The sequence below is a fragment of the Numida meleagris genome, chromosome 8, assembly GCF_002078875.1.
Source record: "Numida meleagris isolate 19003 breed g44 Domestic line chromosome 8, NumMel1.0, whole genome shotgun sequence".
In the NCBI taxonomy this organism is placed as follows: Eukaryota; Metazoa; Chordata; class Aves; order Galliformes; family Numididae; genus Numida; species Numida meleagris.
This window is the reverse complement of record NC_034416.1, coordinates 7,506,195-7,516,562: the sequence shown is the minus strand read 5'-3', so window position 1 is coordinate 7,516,562 and position 10,368 is coordinate 7,506,195. Positions and strand designations below refer to the sequence as shown.

Here is a 10,368-nt window from a genome sequence, read left to right as displayed (position 1 = left end):
TCATACCCTTTAACTTATTCTATCGCCATAAATTCAGAGTTGGCAAGGAGAGTCTATCAGCTAAAACATTCATTATCTATCAAATTCAGCAATATACAAGAGTAATTAATTCCCTGCTGAATGCCTTAAGTAGGAGGAGAACATATGGAGTAAGTATCTCTTATTTCAAATATTGATCCACTCATCAAGCTTAACTGTAAGTAAATAGTCGTGCAGAAACTGTAATCATTATCTGTAGATCAGCTGTAATTCTTCAAGAAAATGCAAAACACATTCCCTTGCAAAAAGGGAAGAACGTAATCAGATGTGAAAATTTGATTCTAATAAGTAAAATACAGTATCGAAAGATGACTACTGTGGGCCTCAAGCCCATCAGGGATTTCAAAATTAGCAAGGCCTTATCTATGTAGAAGTTCTGACAGTTATTTCTACCACTACATTTTGCCCATAAGAGTCCTTTATTATTTGACCTTTGTGTTTCTCTCAATGCAAAACTTAAAAAAAAAAACAAAACAAAAAAAAAAAAACCACACACCTACTTGTAGGAGCTGGGATACTTGGCTCTTTTAAAAGCAGAAGCAAAATGATGTATTTGTGTTTATCTGAACTGGGATGAAATCAACTGGTTAGTATACACACCTACTAATACATTTTATTCTGACAAATAATTCATGTCTTACGTTCATGTGCAATGATACCCACCAAGGCACGCATGTAGCCTGTACAAAAGTGGAAGGGATGCATGAAACAGTAAAGATACCAAGCTGTGTAGTCTTCCTTATAAAAGAAGGCTCAGCATGATGAACAGCCTTTCGCAGAATGCTGCGAATGACTGTAACATATCTTTGAAGATGATACAAAAATAACACTCTTGTATTTTTAATTTTTTGAAGGTCATTCTCTTTAGAAATTAGTGAACTTCTATAAAAGACAAATAGTGCCTAATGATGAACAACCAGAGATGAACAGCCAGCTGGCTTATTGATATTCAAAGCCAACTCAAAGTACAGCTTCATAACAAAAGGAAATGAATACACAGCATAAGCATGATACGTGGGTTTGACTGGTAAAACACACATCAGAGAATACCCTGGATTCAAAAAGGAACTGTTTAATTAGCAGCTTCAAAAGGACTGACCATTTGCATACTGAACAAACGATTGAGCTATCTGTGTCCTGATCAAAAGCATTTGGATCTGAATGGTCAGGGATTATGTATTATGTATCAGTTGATTACACATTAATGCATAAGCCTGAGTCAGAAACGCTCAACGTTTGCTCACAAAACCAGGTTTCCTTAGTCAGTGGAGTTCAGAGATCTTTTACTACAATTGCCATAGCACTCAGTTTGCTGAACAGACACAGTTCTTATGTAAGAGCAAATCCTTTCTAATTAAGGCTATGGGGCCAAAGGAAATATTAGCAAAATGTAGTTTTAGGATTAGTTAGTAGTTAGGGATTTAGCTGTAGTTAGGGATTTTATTTATTTTTACTATGTATACACTTTCTGTAACAGTACAGACACCAGAGGAGAATAGCTCAGCAAGCACCGATAAAGTCCTTTCTTCATTCCAGCTGAATCATTTCCATTTTGTTTTAGTATCACTTAGTAAAGATACTTTTAGTATCATTTAGTAAAAGTTTAAATACCTGAGCAACTTGCTTCTGAAACCTTATTTACTTCATGGTTCTTCTAAGACCTCAGGTCATTATTGAGAATTAGCTTCATATTTATAGGGTTTAAAATGTACATGTACAACTGGTGCCATGAAGATGCAATTTCCTACAAAGTAGTGCAAACACATGAGGTTCTCAGGGATGTCAAGATTCAACTGTCAGTTCGAAGCGTTCATTTCCTAGCTATTCCATTCATCAGGAAAAAAAACAACAAACATTTGGAACAATGCTTGTAAGCTGAGCGATAAAGTATCCTGAGGGATCTGAGCAAAAGCAGCAACAAAGAAACCATCTAAAGAAGAATTTGTGTCACTTGCAATGATGGTACAGCAACATAGGTCTCAAATATATTTTTACTTCCATAATTAACATCAGACAGCATTGTAGCTTATTATCATTAGATTTCAAAGCACTTTATGATGTCTACTTTCATTAACCATTGAAAACACAAACCGAAGTGTTAATTATTAGTGACTATCATGTTTATGCAAGGCAGTGAAATTTCTTCCAAACAGTACTTGGGGCTACATCTCTACTAGTTAATTATTCCATTCCCAATGCAACAAATATGGCCCTGTAATACTGTTAAAGTACTCAAGGGAACGTTCCTGGCTTAGGCCACTTCTCACTCTCCCAAATAATTCACAGACCAGGGCTGGGCGCTGGAGCCTTCCAGTGACAATTTCCAAAAGGCTGGTCCCGTGCAGCCACCCTGTTTTGGCAGGTAGAAGACTTCATTAGCACCAGGTTGAGCTTTGCCAGTTGGCCTCAGTGCCTGGGAATCTTCCCAAGCATGTTTAATTTACACTAGTGTCAATGTAGCCTGATAGACCAAGAATTAATTAAACAATTTGGGCCTTTTACACATTCTTGTACTTCACTGGCAAGAAAAGAGGTGGGTGAAAAACAAAATACTCATATTTTAGACATTTCAAACTCTTGGGAAGATTAAAAACTCAAAAATGTGCTACGAATCATCTTAGTATTAACTATTAAAAAATTGAAGATGTAACATTTTATGCTTTTAAACATACATTATTCCTCCAATAAAGCATTAGGTTTTGGTTAAAGGGCAATTTGGTCACTATTGTCAATTATAACTACTGTGCTTACCACTTCAAAATGAATTATTAGAAACAATGCTAAATGCTATTGAAAATGCAACACGCAAATTATAGTCTCAAACAAATACCTCTCCACTTCCTACATACTGACAATACTTAGAAATTAAACTGTTCTGAAGAAAGCTTTTGTAGATCATTGCATTGTTCTGCTGTAGCTTATCTAGAAATATCAGGTTTTTCATAATTTTTCACAGTTCTAGAAGTTCCAAGCACTTCTGTCTATGATTACAAAATTTACCAGTCTGCCAACCTTTTTTTTTTTTTTTCCCCACATGAATGGGAAGGTACTTATTTTTTCTTGAGGGAACCCAGTCCAGCACCTCACACCTTTCATATCTCAGGCACCAGGCTACAGGATGTGAAAGCTTAAATAGGTTACACAAAGAACCTTCCTCAAACCCCCAAGATACTCATGGCCTCACTCTATTTTATACAAATCATAATAGACATACCAGATACCTATTACTGTACAAAAAAGCTGATTAAAGAACTCCTTGGTAAACTGCCTAACATTATTGTATAGCTGGAGCTGAAACTAATTCCCTAATTTTCTGAGTACCCTTACAACTGAACTATTTGATGAGAGAAGAGTATCTTTTTCTGATTGGCAGCTTTCTGAATATAGTCTTTTATCTCTTTTGATTTCTTACAAGTTCTCAAAGATGTAACAATTCATTACATGACCAATGAAACATTCGCTAATGAAAAAGATGTATTGAAACAATTCAGGAAACAAAACTTACTGAAAAATAAGTTCAGTTTGACCCAAACAATTTTCCTTCCCATCTCTAGATGCAGGTAAAGAAATTAATTTTAAGTACTGACACAAAGATAGGAGAAATGCTATGATATTCACGAAAACCTACTTTCACCTCAAAACAGAAAAAAAGTAAACCACAACCACATGATCATCACAGGATAATTTGTGAAGTATACAAGCAATTTCTTTTTTAAAACAGAAGAGGATTATTTTGACTTTTAGGTGTCCGTCTAGCTGAACATACTATCAGCAAGTGGCTGATCTCTAAATCCCTTTCTATTTCACAGTGCATTGGTATCTTGCATTGAATAAATGGCATCAATGGCAAAGTATGTCTTGAAGATAGGGAGAACGGGGAGGAGCTAAAACCTGTTTTTAATGTATGTGTGAAGCTGAAGTACTCCAGGTATGAGAAGTAAGTAAAGATTTCACTTGTTCTTAGTACTTCACTTTAAATCCAAACAAGGACACTTAAAAAATAATGTAAAGTGATAGAAGAATTAAACTTCTTTTTAAAAATAGTAATAAAGGCATAAACTAGGTTTTAAAGGAAGTAGATCTTCAACAATAACTTCCACCTCTGGAACACAACAATCAGAATCCTCAATTGCATTAAAAACATCAGGAACAGCAAGGGATTGATTTTTCTTGTTTCATTTCAAGATTCCCTTTTATTCTGTAGCATTCATCCCCAACATAACTACTGCTAATGTGTGGTTGTGAATTGAATGAACTCACATCATCTACTTTGAATTAAATATTGATTCTTTGTGAGTATACTGTACATATAAGTACAGTGTATACAGTATAACAGAACATCTGGTTTTCTGAGTTCTTTTCCAACCTCCTTGTTAATAAGAACATCATCAATATATCTATGGGATTTTGATGCTTAAGTACTGTTTCATTTAGAGAGTCCTAATGAACTCAGTAAAGACCTACTTTCTGAGACCTGAGAATACAGTCCAGATTTAAAAATACTGACTTAACAAAATATGACTTCAATATGTTACTTGATAGTAAGTTATGGAAAATTGACAGTACCTGTACACCTGAAACCAGAGTATATAATTAATGTGCTCTATGAATAGAGTGGTTGGGGTGGGAACAAAAAAAAAAGATTCTTCACTTATCTAGATGAAGTCATTCCATATTACACTGCAACATAGAACTGACTGCAAAGGATTAAGGGACAAAATTTGCTTCCCTAGTATTAGGACTCTTTACAGAAAATCGTGAATAATTACTGTAGGTAGTACTGTAACACACATTCCAGAGCTTCTCAAGCAAAAAGCAGGCAAAATGTGCTTAAGAAGCAGGAAAGGATGCCCCCTCTCCTTAAACTTTTCCAAAGCAGCTATGGCAAATTTCGTAAGTAAATCTGATGATGTTTATGTATACTAAGGGCGGCTGATCTCATTTGCAAATCAGGCATTTAAGAAAAGCTGGTTCCCAAGGTTTCCAGATTTGGTATTCTCTCAAACAACTACATTCAGAAGTGATTAAAAGCTGTAAAAAATATTCTCCATCCTTACAGACAACCACTAGATGGCTAGAAAATATGGTGAAGTAAATCCCATCCAGTTTGTATAGTGATATATCAAGAGATGAACTGAAAATCATTTCCAATATAATTTACTTCCTCAAAGTAAACCAGATGTAGGGCAGAGATGTCTTTATCTAACCTTAATGAAAATTCTAAATATTGCACATCATACAGCATTTTCACGAAAATCAGCAAGGTGAGATAAAGGCCAGTTTTCTTAACAATCCTTTGTTTTTCTTAAGAGTTACACTTCAAGTTTGCTACATTTGTTGACTCATTCAAATAAAAATGTAAGATTTTTATTTTTTATTTTTTTATAGTGAAGGTATGAGTAACTTGTCCGCAGGTATCTATCCAACTATACCACAGTCTTACAATGGAAAGTACAAGAGTAGATTATGCCAAAGGCAAGACATGAATGTAAAATGCTGCTAATGTATCAACATATAACTCAGGTGAGATGCTATTTTCTGAGGTATGTTCTTCTTCTAGCATGCACCACTCTGGAAGAAGCTGAAGTAACGCTGAAAATTCCAGTTATTTCAGAATTAAAAAAAACCAAATTGATGCTTTCCAGTGCAGTTACTATAGTAACTGAGTGAGTGGGAAATTAATTCTAGCTCTCTAACAAGAGTCAAGAATAACCACTTTCCATTACATATGCATAACGATAAAACTATGTTAGCTCATATAAAATAATAATTATGAAAATTATTTTTTCATGAAGTGGATTTTTATTTTTAAATGAGATCTTGAACAAGCAAGCAGAAGTAAAACTGTAAAAATACTCTGCACAGTGAGCTAGTTATGTTACCCAAAACTTCCACAAACTTTTTGATCAGGATGCATATTTTTGGCAGTGCTTTTGCTTTTCTGCTTTTTTCTGTGCCTACAAATTTTAAAAAAATTGAAGTGAAGATGATCTATAATTTTCTACATATGGCTGCACGCTTCTCATACAGAATCATGACTTCCGAAAAATCTGAGTAAGCAAGTAATGCATTATCTCACTCTCAGGCGGCAAATACTTTGTCGAGTAAGAGTTAAGGGCACAGGATTTCAACATACAGATTTATAACGCCTTTGCTGGTTACAGTCAGTAAGCTTTAGATAGTGTAGAATGTCTTAAGCAATCCTTCTGCTCTTTATTTTTCCTTCATTTTTACTTAGCTGCCTCAGTGCTTTTCCTCTGAAACAAGGAAAAGGCATCCACATATACTGTCTGCAAATCTTTGCAGCTTAATTGCTTTCATCTAGGGACTTGTTATTGTTAAATTTAATAGACATTGGGGTGTTCTCTTCTGAGACCTTTAACGTGTTTGGGGCCTCAGAAAACCGTGAAGAAAAATGGAACTTACAGAGGGAAAGTCAATGGTCCACTGACTAAAGAAAATCACACACCTGCTGAAGAACATCTTCAATAATACACCATGGTCTTTGGGCCCTGAAGGACCAGGGATAACAGTACTAAATTAATCCTTTTACTCTTGCTGTGATTATAAAATCATGTCCAGCATGAATATACCTATAATACTTTGTAAATTAGTATAGCAGTCTTCCTTATATTTATACATTCCTGTAATGTAATGGAAAGCGCAGCAATGACAGCATAGTAGCAAGATCCTATGCTGCAGCAAGTGAGGATTTGCTCAAATGCAGCAGCCATGGGCACAGAAAAAAAGAAAAGAAGCCGCTTACCTTCAGAAGGCCTCGGGTATGCAGGAATTTCCAGCAAGTTACCCTTGTATATACTGCCAACCCTTAAATGAGGTCTGGGAAGGGATGGATCCTGGCTCCACCCCTTCTGGTCACTCAGGTGTATTGCACACATCTGAGCTCCCTTGAGCTGGCTCTGCCTTCCTACCAATCACTGTTTCAAGCCATGACTTAGCATTTCCACTGCAACTCCTAACATACAAGTATAGACCTCCTTATTACTTGTATAAAAGTGTACTTTAAAAACAAAGCAGTAAGTCATACAGGATTCAAGCTAAGTGGTGTTGTATCTTAAATTTATATATTTTTTAGTTTTTTAAGGAAGCATAAGATTAACCCCATGAAGATCATATATTCCCATCTAAAAATTCATAGATCACCACGAAGAACATGCACTCAAAATAGTACTTCTTCAAAATGAAAGACATTTTTCTAAGTGCTGCACTGACCTTGAGACAAAAATCCACATTTAAGAGAGATTTGAGTCCTATCTTCTAGCAGAGATTGGATAAGAAATATGAATTGGAGCTAAAGACGCATCAAACTGCAGACTGTATTCTGTTCAAGAGTAACTTTTATAGAAATGGTTTCTAAAGTTCAGAAGAACAATTCTTACAGGAGACAGAAACTTGAAATCAATTCTGTATGTGTACATTAACCATGTTAATGATAGTGTTGCTCTCATGTACAAATCAAATAGATTTAAGCATTGATTTTAAGAAAACTGCCATCTTCTGAATTACACTCACCTCTTTTTGAAAGGAGTTGGGTTGCCTTGCAAAGCTATTCATACAAATGGCAAATGTGCCCGCTTCCTTGTTTGCTGTCTGCTGCAGTCTGATGAGGTAGCACTGCTGCTGGTCCTAAAGCAAACAGAAGATACAGGTGTTACAACCAGCCTCCTTTTGAACAAGAATGTGTATAATGAGCATTATCTAACGTTTAGAAATCTTTTATTGAACACAACACTGTAAGAAACATCTTGCAGGTTCCTGCTCTGCAAATCTTAACCTTTGCATAAATATGGATCCCACTTTGAGCTCAGTAAACATTTAGCTCTCTTTGAGGGGTGTTGTCTGCATCTCTAGATGCAGAAAGAGCTTTAAGGAATGATGTTTAACACCTGTCCCTTTCACTTTTATCTGAATGCCTTGATTCTATCACATGCAAACTGACCCTAGCTTCCACATGTAGGATTTCATAGTGCAACTCTGCAAGGGAAAGGTTGTGTTATGGTGCATGAAAGATTTTTGAGTGCACTGCTTAGATTCAACAAAAAAGACCAAAAACATTTTTTGAGTTAAGGCAATCAAGACAGATGAGATACCAATTTAATTATTTTAATGGTATCTAAACTTTTTCTATTGATACAAACAGGTGTCAGGACTCTTTGTCAGGCTTCACTCATAAGAATCTGAAGTTTAGCATATATTTTGGTTTTCTAGATTCTTAATCTGCCCCAAACCAATAAATGAATATTGAAATTTTTTTGAGAAACAGTTCTTTTGAGATTACCAGCCTGATTTTTAAGAAGGGTAGAAAGAACTACCCAGGGAACTACCAACCTGTCAGCCTCACCTCTCTTCTGAGGAAGATCATAGAGCAGATCCTCCTGGAAGCTGTGCTAATGCATGTGGAAGAGAGGGAGGTGATACCAAACGAGCATGGTTTCCCCCCAAGGGCAAATCCTGCATGACCAGCCTAGTGGCCTATGATGGTGTCACTACATCAGTGGACAAGGGAAGAGCCACTGCTGTCATCTATCCTGACTTCAGTAAGGCCTTTGACATGGTCCCCCACAACATCCCTCACTCCAAATTAGACAGATAAGGATTTGATGGGTGGACTGTTCAACGGACAAGGAAAAGGTTGTGAGATTGTACCCAGAGAGTGGTGTTCAATGGACCGGTGTCTCGATAGAGAATAGTGATGAATGGTACCCCTCAGAGGTCAGTACCAGGATAATAAAATTTGGCTCCTTTTAGGCAAATAGTTGGCTTTTTTCATAGTTGAACAAAACAGAGTTTAAAAGGTTAAAACAAGATCCAACAAGGAACACAAGGAGAAAACACAGATATGGAATGAAGAAGTGTGTTTCAGATGACAGAAAGAAGCAGATGGAAAGCTGATGAGGCAAAGAAATGCCAACCTGGGACTTTATCAAGCCATCCAGGTGGCAAAGAAAAGTGTTAGTTCTTAATTCTGCACAATACTGAGGAATTCTTGAGATTTTGTGATCTCTGATTTTCCCTACAGATGAAATATAAAAGCAGGCACTAAATGATACGCTGTTTTTTTTTGTCAATAGCTTGTGAGGAATCACAGGAAGAGTTGCTTGGACTGGGTAATATAACAGTTACCTCACAGCTACTGGTAAGGTCACACAATGCAGTAAAGTGTGCAATAAAACTGACTAATGCAAAAAGTATCTGTCTCTACATATGCAAGACAACTTTGTTCTTACAGCAAAAAAGGTGTAAGAGTGACATGTGAAAGGCTATGAAAAAAGGGGAATGGTTAGGAAAAAATACACAAAATGAAAGACATCTGAAGGTTACCACAATTAAAAAAAAATTAGATACAATTTAAAGACAGAAGTATTGATTTATCATATTTTTATCCCGACATCATCAGCTTACAAGTTGATCCATGGAGAAACCATGCAAAGCCTAGATAAATTTTAACTCATACATTTTGTGAAAACTTCGAATTCTGACTTAAATCAGTGAGTGCTGGAAATGTCAAGGTGCTTTATAACACTGAGAATTAAAAGAAGAGTGGCGCAAAATTGGAATCACTACTATCAACTCCTTGATATCTGCTTGCAGTCTTCCTACTGTTACACTATAAAATCATTTCTGTTTAGGTTTACTTCTAAAGCACCAGGGAGTCAAAACCTTTTCTTGCATTTTTCTTTTCTCATTTTTCTTTTCTTCTTCCTAATTCAGCATGAATTAGGAAAATTTCTCTGGGAAATACATCTCCTGGGGAACACACGTTCACTAGTATTTTAACTGCAATGGCAGCATAGTGGAAACAGCTGCATCTCAATTCACCCTTGAGAATTGTGTTGTCTTTTCTCCTCAGAGGCTGAGAAAATGCATAGAAAAATGAGTAGGAAGTACTGTAGAAAGGTGCTACAAAATTTATACCAGAACTGCAAGCAAATGGAAATGTTTCCTAACAAGAGCTATGACCATTGTGAACACAGATCTTTAAAATTTGAGTCAGTTCTTATGTACAATAAACATCAATTCGCCAGTTGTCATGTATTCTAGAACCAGTTATGCCCTTTATTCTGAAGCACAATCACATTTATTTTCCTGACCTGCTGTGAGAATGGGCTTGAGACGTTACTGCCACAGCTGAAATATGTCGTGGTATTCAGCAAAGATATTTAGCATTATGCTGCACATAATAAGCTTCACCACTCATCTTACAATTAGTCATGTTGACACATTTTTATAAATTAAACCTAGCAATCATTTTCACATGAGACGTTTTCCCTGAAGAAGGAGTCCTTTGGCTTTGCAGGAAGCATTGAA

The 10,368-nt window shown here is 36.1% G+C and overlaps 1 long non-coding RNA gene across 2 annotated transcripts in view; it reads right to left on the bottom strand.

Annotated features, from left to right (window-relative positions):
• Positions 1,775–10,368, bottom strand: part of LOC110403473 — a 117,085-nt gene continuing 108,491 nt past the window's right edge. For both annotated transcript variants that reach the window (XR_002441688.1, XR_002441687.1), the window contains 2 exons: positions 7,573–7,686; positions 1,775–2,389 (listed from right to left, as the gene is read on the bottom strand). This is a non-coding gene — a long non-coding RNA (uncharacterized LOC110403473). The remainder of the gene's footprint in view (positions 2,390–7,572; positions 7,687–10,368) is intronic.